The sequence below is a fragment of the Scyliorhinus torazame genome, chromosome 26 (genome assembly GCF_047496885.1).
Source record: "Scyliorhinus torazame isolate Kashiwa2021f chromosome 26, sScyTor2.1, whole genome shotgun sequence".
Classification (NCBI taxonomy): Eukaryota; Metazoa; Chordata; class Chondrichthyes; order Carcharhiniformes; family Scyliorhinidae; genus Scyliorhinus; species Scyliorhinus torazame.
This window is the reverse complement of record NC_092732.1, coordinates 36,802,291-36,812,675: the sequence shown is the minus strand read 5'-3', so window position 1 is coordinate 36,812,675 and position 10,385 is coordinate 36,802,291.

Genomic DNA, 10,385 nt, shown 5'->3' with positions numbered 1-10,385 from the left:
CTCCAATTCCCTCACACTCCCTCCAAATTTTTCACACTCACCTCACACACCCTCCAAATCCCTCACACTCCCTCCAAATGCCACACACTCCCTCCAAATCCGCGTACACCCTCCAAATCCCTCACACTCCCTCCAAATCGCTCACACTCCCTCCAAATCCCTCACACTCCCTCCAAATCCCTCACACTCCCTCCAAATCCCTCACACTCCCTCCAAATCCCTCACACTCCCTCCAATTCCCTCACACTCCCTCCAAATCTTTCACTCACCTCACACTCCCTCCAAATCCCTCACACTCCCTCCAAATGCCTCACACTCCCTCCAAATGCCTCACACTCCCTCCAAATCGCTCACACTCCCTCCAAATCGCTCACACTCCCTCCAAATCCCTCACACTCCCTCCAAATCCCTCACACTCCCTCCAAATCCCTCACACTCCCTTCAAATCCCTCACACTCCCTCTAAATCCCTCACAATCCCTCCAAATCACTCACTCCCTTCAAATCACTCACACTCACCTCACACTCAATCCCACACACTCCCTCCAAATCCCTCACCCCCTCAAAATCCCTCACACTCACCCCACACTCCCTCCACATCCCTCACACTCCCTCCAAATCCCTCACTCCCTCCAAATCCCTCACACTCCCTCCAAATCCCTCACACTCCCTCCAAATCCCTCACACTCCCTCCAAATCCCTCATCACTCCCTCCAAATCCCTCATCACTCCCTCCAAATCCCTCACACTCCCTCCAAATCCCTCACACTCCCTCCAAATCCCTCACTCCCTCCAATTCCCTCACTCACCACACACTCCCTCCAAATCCCTCACACTCCCTCCAAATCCCTCACACTCCCTCCAAATCCCTCACACTCCCCTCACACTCCCTCCAAATCCCTCACTCCCTCCAAATCCCTCACACTCCCCCCAAATCCCTCGCACTCCCTCCAAATCCCTCACACTCGCTCCAAATCCCTCACACTCCCTCCAAATCCCTCACACCCTCCAAATCCTTCACATTTGGTAAAGCAAAAAGTGCAGAGGATACTGGAAGTCTGCAGAGGGATTTGGATAGGCTAAGTGAATGGGCTAGGGTCTGGCAGATGGAATACAATGTTGACAAATGTGAGGTTATCCATTTTGGTCGGAATAACAGCAACAACGATTATTATGTAAATGATAAAATATTAAAACTTGCTGCAGTGCAGAGAGACCTGGGTGTGCTAGTGCATGAGTCGCAAAAAGTTGGTTTACAGGTGCAACAGGTGATTAAGAAGGCAAATGGAATTTTGTCCTTCATTGCTAGAGGGATGGAGTTTAAGACTAGGGAGGTTATGCTGCAACTGTATAAGGTGTTCGTGAGGCCACACCTGGAGTATTGTGTTCAGTTTTGGTCTCCTTACTTGAGAAAGGACGTACTGGCACTGGAGGGTGTGCAGAGGAGATTCACTAGGTTAATCCCAGAGCTGAAGGGGTTGGATTACGAGGAGAGGTTGAGTAGACTGGGACTGTACTCGTTGGAATTTAGACGGATGAGGGGGGATCTTATAGAAACATACAAGATTATGAAGGGAATAGATAGGATAGATGCGGGCAGGTTGTTTCCACTGGCGGGTGAAAGCAGAACTAGGGGGCATAGCCTCAAAATAAGGGGAAGTAGATTTAGGACTGAGTTTAGGAGGAACTTCTTCACCCAAAGGGTTGTGAATCTATGGAATTCCTTGCCCAGTGAAGCAGTAGAGGCTCCTTCATTAAATGTTTTTAAGATAAGGGGCAGCACGGTAGCGTTGTGGATAGCACAATCGCTTCACAGCTCCAGGGTCCCAGGTTCGATTCCCGGCTTGGGTCACTGTCTGTGTGGACTCTGCACATCCTCCCCGTGTGTGCGTGGGTTTCCTCCGGGTGCTCCGGTTTCCTCCCACAGTCCAAAGATGTGCAGGTTAGGTGGATTGGCCATGATAAATTGCCCTTAGTGTCCAAAATTGCCCTTAGTATTGGGTGGGGTACTGGGTTATGGGGATAGGGTGGAGGTGTTGACCTTGGGTAGGGTGCTCTTTCCAAGAGCCGGTGCGGACTCGATGGGCCGAATGGCCTCCTTCTGCACTGTAAATTCTATGATCTATGATAAAGATAGGGAGTTTTTTGAAGAATAAAGGGATTAAGGGTTATGGTGTTCGGGCCGGAAAGTGGAGCTGAGTCCACAAAAGATCAGCCACGATCTCATTGAATGGCGGAGCAGGCTCGAGGGGCCGAATGGCCCACTCCTGCTCCTAGTTCTTGGGTAACTCACGGCCTTGAGGGTAGAAGCTAATGTTCACAGATCGATCCAACCTGAGCTGAAGCTCCAGGAACTGCTGCAGCCCCTGGCTCTTCTCATTTAACGACATCACCTTACGAAGCTGAACACAGAGGGGTATTCCTCGGCACTTACAGGACCTAGTAACACCCCGCTATTTAACGGCAGGCGAGGTCTTCCAGGCACGGCTGTATGGCTCATTTAATCATGCGGAGGAGCGAGTCGGGTGACAGGCGATCGGCCTGGCGCGGAGCCCGATGGATGGGGGGGGGCTCGCGCGCGATTCGCCCGTTCCGCGCCGGATTAACGGCGGCCGCAACGGGGTCGCTGAAACGCGCCCAATGTCTCAATCTACTCCCCTCTTAATATAGACAAAAGTCCATTCGCCCAATTTCAGCAAACCGTACCCATGGCTGGGGCGAATGATGACCTCACTTATACGACGCTTTAATTGCACTCCCTCCAAATCCCTCACACTCCCTCCAAATCCCTCACACTCCCTCCAAATCCCTCACACTCCCTCCAAATCCCTCACACTCCCTCCAAATGCCACACACTCCCTCCAAATCCGCGTACACCCTCCAAATCCCTCACACTCCCTCCAAATCGCTCACACTCCCTCCAAATCCCTCACACTCCCTCCAAATCCCTCACACTCCATCCAAATCCCTCACACTCCCTCCAAATCCCTCACACTCCCTCCAATTCCCTCACACTCCCTCCAAATCTTTCACTCACCTCACACTCCCTCCAAATCCCTCACACTCCCTCCAAATGCCTCACACTCCCTCCAAATGCCTCACACTCCCTCCAAATCGCTCACACTCCCTCCAAATCGCTCACACTCCCTCCAAATCCCTCACACTCCCTCCAAATCCCTCACACTCCCTCCAAATCCCTCACACTCCCTTCAAATCCCTCACACTCCCTCTAAATCCCTCACAATCCCTCCAAATCACTCACTCCCTTCAAATCACTCACACTCACCTCACACTCAATCCCACACACTCCCTCCAAATCCCTCACCCCCTCAAAATCCCTCACACTCACCCCACACTCCCTCCACATCCCTCACACTCCCTCCAAATCCCTCACTCCCTCCAAATCCCTCACACTCCCTCCAAATCCCTCACACTCCCTCCAAATCCCTCACACTCCCTCCACATCCCTCACACTCCCTCCAATTCCCTCACACTCCCTCCAGATTTTTCACACTCACCTCACACACCCTCCAAATCCCTCACACTCCCTCCAAATGCCACACACTCCCTCCAAATCCGCGTACACCCTCCAAATCGCTCACGCTCCCTCCAAATCGCTCACACTCCCTCCAAATCGCTCACACTCCCTCCAAATCGCTCACACTCCCTCCAAATCGCTCACACTCCCTCCAAATCGCTCACACTCCCTCCAAATCGCTCACTCCCTCCAAATCGCTCACACTCCCTCCAAATCGCTCACACTCCCTCCACATACCTCACACTCCCTCCAAATCCCTCACACTCCCTCCAAATCCCTCACACTGCCTCCAAATCCCTCACTCCCTCCAAATCGCCCACACTCCCTCTAAATCTCTCGCACTCCCTCCAAATCCCTCACTCTCCCTCCAAATCCCTCACACTCCCTCCAATACTCTCACTCACCTCACACTCCCTCCAAATCCCTCACACTCCCTCCAAATCCCTCACTCCCTCCAGATCCCTCACACTCCCTCCAAATCCCTCACACTCACCTCACACTCCCTCCAAATCCCTCACTCCCTCCAAATCCCTGACACACCCTCCACAACCCTCACTCCCTCCAAATCCCTCACACTCCCTCCAAATCCCTCACTCTCCCTCCAAATCCCTCACTCTCCCTCCAAATCCCTCACACTCCCTCCAAATCCCTCACACTCCCTCCAAATCCCTCACACTCCCCTCACACTCACTCCACATCCCTCACACTCCCTCCACATCCCTCACACTCCCTCCAATTCCCTCACACTCCCTCCAAATCTTTCACACTCACCTCACCCTCCCTCCAAATCCCTCACACTCCCTCCAAATCCCTAACACTCCCTCCAAATCGCTCACACTCCCTCCAACTCCCTCACACTCCCTCCAAATCCCTCACACTCCCTCCACATCCCTCACACTCCCTCCACATCCCTCACACTCCCTCCAAATCCCTCACTCTCCCTCCAAATCCCTCACACTCCCTCCAAATCCCTCACACTCCCTCCAAATCCCTCACACTCCCTCCAAATCCCTCACACTCCCTCCAAATCGCTCACACTCCCTCCAAATCCCTCACACTCCTTCCAAATCGCTCACACTCCCTCCAAATCGCTCACACTCCCTCCAAATCGCTCACACTCCCTCCAAATCCCTCACACTCCCTCCAAATCCCTCACACTCACTCCAATTCCCTAACACTCCCTCCAAATCTTTCACACTCACCTCACACTCCCTCCATATCCCTCACACTCACCTCACACTCCCTCCAAATCCCTCACTCCCTCCAAATCCCTGACACTCCCTCCACAACCCTCACTCCCTCCAAATCCCTCACACTCCCTCCAAATCCCTCACTCTCCCTCCAAATCCCTCACACTCACACTCACCTCACACTCCCTCCAAATCCCTCACACTCCCTCCAAATCCCTCACACTCCCCTCACACCCACTCCACATCCCTCACACTCCCTCCACATCCCTCACACTCCCTCCAATCCCCTCACACTCCCTCCAAATCTTTCACACTCACCTCACCCTCCCTCCAATTCCCTCACACTCCGTCCAAATGCCTCACACTCCCTCCAAATCCCTCACACTCCCCCAAATCCCTCACACTCCCTCCAAATCCCTCACACTCCCTCCACATCCCTCACACTCCCTCCAATTCCCTCACACTCCCTCCAAATTTTTCACACTCACCTCACACACCCTCCAAATCCCTCACACTCCCTCCAAATCCGCACACTCCCTCCAAATCGCTCACACTCCCTCCAAATCGCTCACACTCCCTCCAAATCGCTCACACTCCCTCCAAATCGCTCACTCCCTCCAAATCGCTCACACTCCCTCCAAATCGCTCACACTCCCTCCAAATCCCTCACACTCCCTCCAAATCCTTCACACTCCCTCCAAATCCCTCACTCCCTCCAATTTCCTCACACTCCCACCAAATCTTTCACTCACCTCACACTCCCTCCAAATCCCTCACACTCCCTCCAAATCCCTCACACTCCCTCCAAATGCCTCACACTCCCTCCAAATCGCTCACACTCCTTCCAAATCGCTCACACTCCCTCCAAATCGCTCACACTCCCTCCAAATCCCTCACACTCCCTCCAAATCCCTCACACTCCCTCCACATCCCTCACACTCCCTCCAATTCCCTCACACTCCCTCCAAATTTTTCACACTCACCTCACACACCCTCCAAATCCCTCACACTCCCTCCAAATGCCACACACTCCCTCCAAATCCGCGTACACCCTCCAAATCCCTCACACTCCCTCCAAATCGCTCACACTCCCTCCAAATCCCTCACACTCCCTCCAAATCCCTCACACTCCCTCCAAATCCCTCACACTCCCTCCAAATCCCTCACACTCCCTCCAATTCCCTCACACTCCCTCCAAATCTTTCACTCACCTCACACTCCCTCCAAATCCCTCACACTCCCTCCAAATGCCTCACACTCCCTCCAAATGCCTCACACTCCCTCCAAATCGCTCACACTCCCTCCAAATCGCTCACACTCCCTCCAAATCCCTCACACTCCCTCCAAATCCCTCACACTCCCTCCAAATCCCTCACACTCCCTTCAAATCCCTCACACTCCCTCTAAATCCCACACAATCCCTCCAAATCACTCACTCCCTTCAAATCACTCACACTCACCTCACACTCAATCCCACACACTCCCTCCAAATCCCTCACCCCCTCAAAATCCCTCACACTCACCCCACACTCCCTCCACATCCCTCACACTCCCTCCAAATCCCTCACTCCCTCCAAATCCCTCACACTCCCTCCAAATCCCTCACACTCCCTCCAAATCCCTCACACTCCCTCCAAATCCCTCATCACTCCCTCCAAATCCCTCATCACTCCCTCCAAATCCCTCACACTCCCTCCAAATCCCTCACACTCCCTCCAAATCCCTCACTCCCTCCAATTCCCTCACTCACCACACACTCCCTCCAAATCCCTCACACTCCCTCCAAATCCCTCACACTCCCTCCAAATCCCTCACACTCCCCTCACACTCCCTCCAAATCCCTCACTCCCTCCAAATCCCTCACACTCCCCCCAAATCCCTCGCACTCCCTCCAAATCCCTCACACTCGCTCCAAATCCCTCACACTCCCTCCAAATCCCTCACACCCTCCAAATCCTTCACATTTGGTAAAGCAAAAAGTGCAGAGGATACTGGAAGTCTGCAGAGGGATTTGGATAGGCTAAGTGAATGGGCTAGGGTCTGGCAGATGGAATACAATGTTGACAAATGTGAGGTTATCCATTTTGGTCGGAATAACAGCAACAACGATTATTATGTAAATGATAAAATATTAAAACTTGCTGCAGTGCAGAGAGACCTGGGTGTGCTAGTGCATGAGTCGCAAAAAGTTGGTTTACAGGTGCAACAGGTGATTAAGAAGGCAAATGGAATTTTGTCCTTCATTGCTAGAGGGATGGAGTTTAAGACTAGGGAGGTTATGCTGCAACTGTATAAGGTGTTCGTGAGGCCACACCTGGAGTATTGTGTTCAGTTTTGGTCTCCTTACTTGAGAAAGGACGTACTGGCACTGGAGGGTGTGCAGAGGAGATTCACTAGGTTAATCCCAGAGCTGAAGGGGTTGGATTACGAGGAGAGGTTGAGTAGACTGGGACTGTACTCGTTGGAATTTAGACGGATGAGGGGGGATCTTATAGAAACATACAAGATTATGAAGGGAATAGATAGGATAGATGCGGGCAGGTTGTTTCCACTGGCGGGTGAAAGCAGAACTAGGGGGCATAGCCTCAAAATAAGGGGAAGTAGATTTAGGACTGAGTTTAGGAGGAACTTCTTCACCCAAAGGGTTGTGAATCTATGGAATTCCCTGCCCAGTGAAGCAGTAGGGGCTCCTTCATTAAATGTTTTTAAGATAAGGGGCAGCACGGTAGCGTTGTGGATAGCACAATCGCTTCACAGCTCCAGGGTCCCAGGTTCGATTCCCGGCTTGGGTCACTGTCTGTGTGGAGTCTGCACATCCTCCCCGTGTGTGCGTGGGTTTCCTCCGGGTGCTCCGGTTTCCTCCCACAGTCCAAAGATGTGCAGGTTAGGTGGATTGGCCATGATAAATTGCCCTTAGTGTCCAAAATTGCCCTTAGTATTGGGTGGGGTACTGGGTTATGGGGATAGGGTGGAGGTGTTGACCTTGGGTAGGGTGCTCTTTCCAAGAACCGGTGCGGACTCGATGGGCCGAATGGCCTCCTTCTGCACTGTAAATTCTATGATCTATGATAAAGATAGGGAGTTTTTTGAAGAATAAAGGGATTAAGGGTTATGGTGTTCGGGCCGGAAAGTGGAGCTGAGTCCACAAAAGATCAGCCACGATCTCATTGAATGGCGGAGCAGGCTCGAGGGGCCGAATGGCCCACTCCTGCTCCTAGTTCTTGGGTAACTCACGGCCTTGAGGGTAGAAGCTAATGTTCACAGATCGATCCAACCTGAGCTGAAGCTCCAGGAACTGCTGCAGCCCCTGGCTCTTCTCATTTAACGACATCACCTTACGAAGCTGAACACAGAGGGGTATTCCTCGGCACTTACAGGACCGAGTAACACCCAGCTATTTAACGGCAGGCGAGGTCTCCCAGGCACGGCTGTATGGCTCATTTAATCATGCGGAGGAGCGAGTTGGGTGACAGGCGATCGGCCTGGCGCGGAGCCCGATGGATGGGGGGGGGCTCGCGCGCGATTCGCCCGTTCCGCGCCGGATTAACGGCGGCCGCAACGGGGTCGCTGAAACGCGCCCAATGTCTCAATCTACTCCCCTCTTAATATAGACAAAAGTCCATTCGCCCAATTTCAGCAAACCGTACCCATGGCTGGGGCGAATGATGACCTCACTTATACGACGCTTTAATTGCACTCCCTCCAAATCCCTCACTCCCTCCAAATCCCTCACTCACCTCACACTCCCTCCAAATCCCTCACAATCCCTCCAAATCCCTCACACTCACCCCACACTCTCTCCAAATCCTTCACACTCCCTCCAAATCCCTCACACTCCCTCCAAATCCCTCACACTCCCGCCAAACCCCTCACACTCCCTCCAAATCCCTCACTCTCCCTCCAAATCCCTCACACTCCCTCCAAATCCCTCACTCCCTCCAAATCCCTCACTCACCTCACACTCCCTCCAAATCCCTCACACTCCCTCCAAATCCCTCACACTCCCTCCAAATCCCTCACACTCCCTCCAAACCCCTCACACTCCCTCCAAACCCCTCACACTCCCTCCAAATCCCTCACACTCCCTCCAAATCCCTCACACTCCCTCCAGATCCCTCACAGTCACCTCACACTCCCTCCAAATCCCTCACAATCCCTCACACTCCCACCAAAACCCTCACACTCCCTCCAAATCCCTCCCACTCCCTCCAAACCCCTCACACTCCCACCAAATCCCTCACACTCCCTCCAAATCCCTCACACTCCCTCCAAATCCCTCACACTCCCTCCAAATACCTCACACTCCCTCCAAATCCCTCACACTCCCACCAAATCCCTCACACTCCCTCCAAATCCCTCACACTCCCTCCAAATCCCTCACACTCCCTCCAAATCCCTCACACTCCCTCACACTCCCACCAAATCCCTCACTCCCCTCACACTCCCTCCACATCCCTCACACTCCCTCCAAATCCCTCACACTCCCTCCAAATCCCTCACACTCCCTCCAAATCCCTCACACTCCCTCCAAATCCCTCACACTCCCACCAAATCCCTCACACTCCCTCACACGCCCTCCAAATCCCTCAAGCTCCCACCAAATCCCTCACACTCCCTCCAAATCCCTCACACTCCCTCCAAATCCCTCACACTCCCTCCACATCCCTCACACTCCCTCCAAATACCTCACACTCCCTCCAAATCCCTCACACTCCCTCCAAATCCCTCACACTCCCTCCAAATCCCTCACACTCCCACCAAATCCCTCACACTCCCCTCACACGCCCTCCAAATCCCTCAAGCTCCCACCAAATCCCTCACACTCCCTCCAAATCCCTCACACTCCCTCCAAATCCCTCACAATCCCTCACACTCCCACCAAAACCCTCACACTCCCTCCAAATCCCTCCCACTCCCTCCAAACCCCTCACACTCCCACCAAATCCCTCACACTCCCTCCAAATCCCTCACACTCCCTCCAAATCCCTCACACTCCCTCCAAATACCTCACACTCCCTCCAAATCCCTCACACTCCCACCAAATCCCTCACACTCCCTCCAAATCCCTCACACTCCCTCCAAATCCCTCACACTCCCTCCAAATCCCTCACACTCCCTCACACTCCCACCAAATCCCTCACTCCCCTCACACGCCCTCCAAATCCCTCACACTCCCTCCAAATCCCTCACACTCCCTCCAAATCCCTCACACTCCCTCCAAATCCCTCACACTCCCACCAAATCCCTCACACTCCCCTCACACGCCCTCCAAATCCCTCAAGCTCCCACCAAATCCCTCACACTCCCTCCAAATCCCTCACACTCCCTCCAAATCCCTCACACTCCCTCCACATCCCTCACACTCCCTCCAAATACCTCTTGCGTCGCCAAAAAGTGTGCGCTGCACACTAACCCAGAATTTTAACCCTTAATGCACCAAAAACATTCAACACAATATATCTGAAATGCCTATATTCAGCGCACCCGTCTGTTAACCCTTTATCCTGTAACCTCCTTCTAATACTACCATCCAATTTTCAACAACATTATGAAGCTACATATAGCACCTTTCCCGTTCCTCCCTTCTTTCCCCCAGCCACAGCTCCACCCCCGACTCCCAGCTCCTAATCTTCACCCCCCTCCTCAAGTCGCACGCCG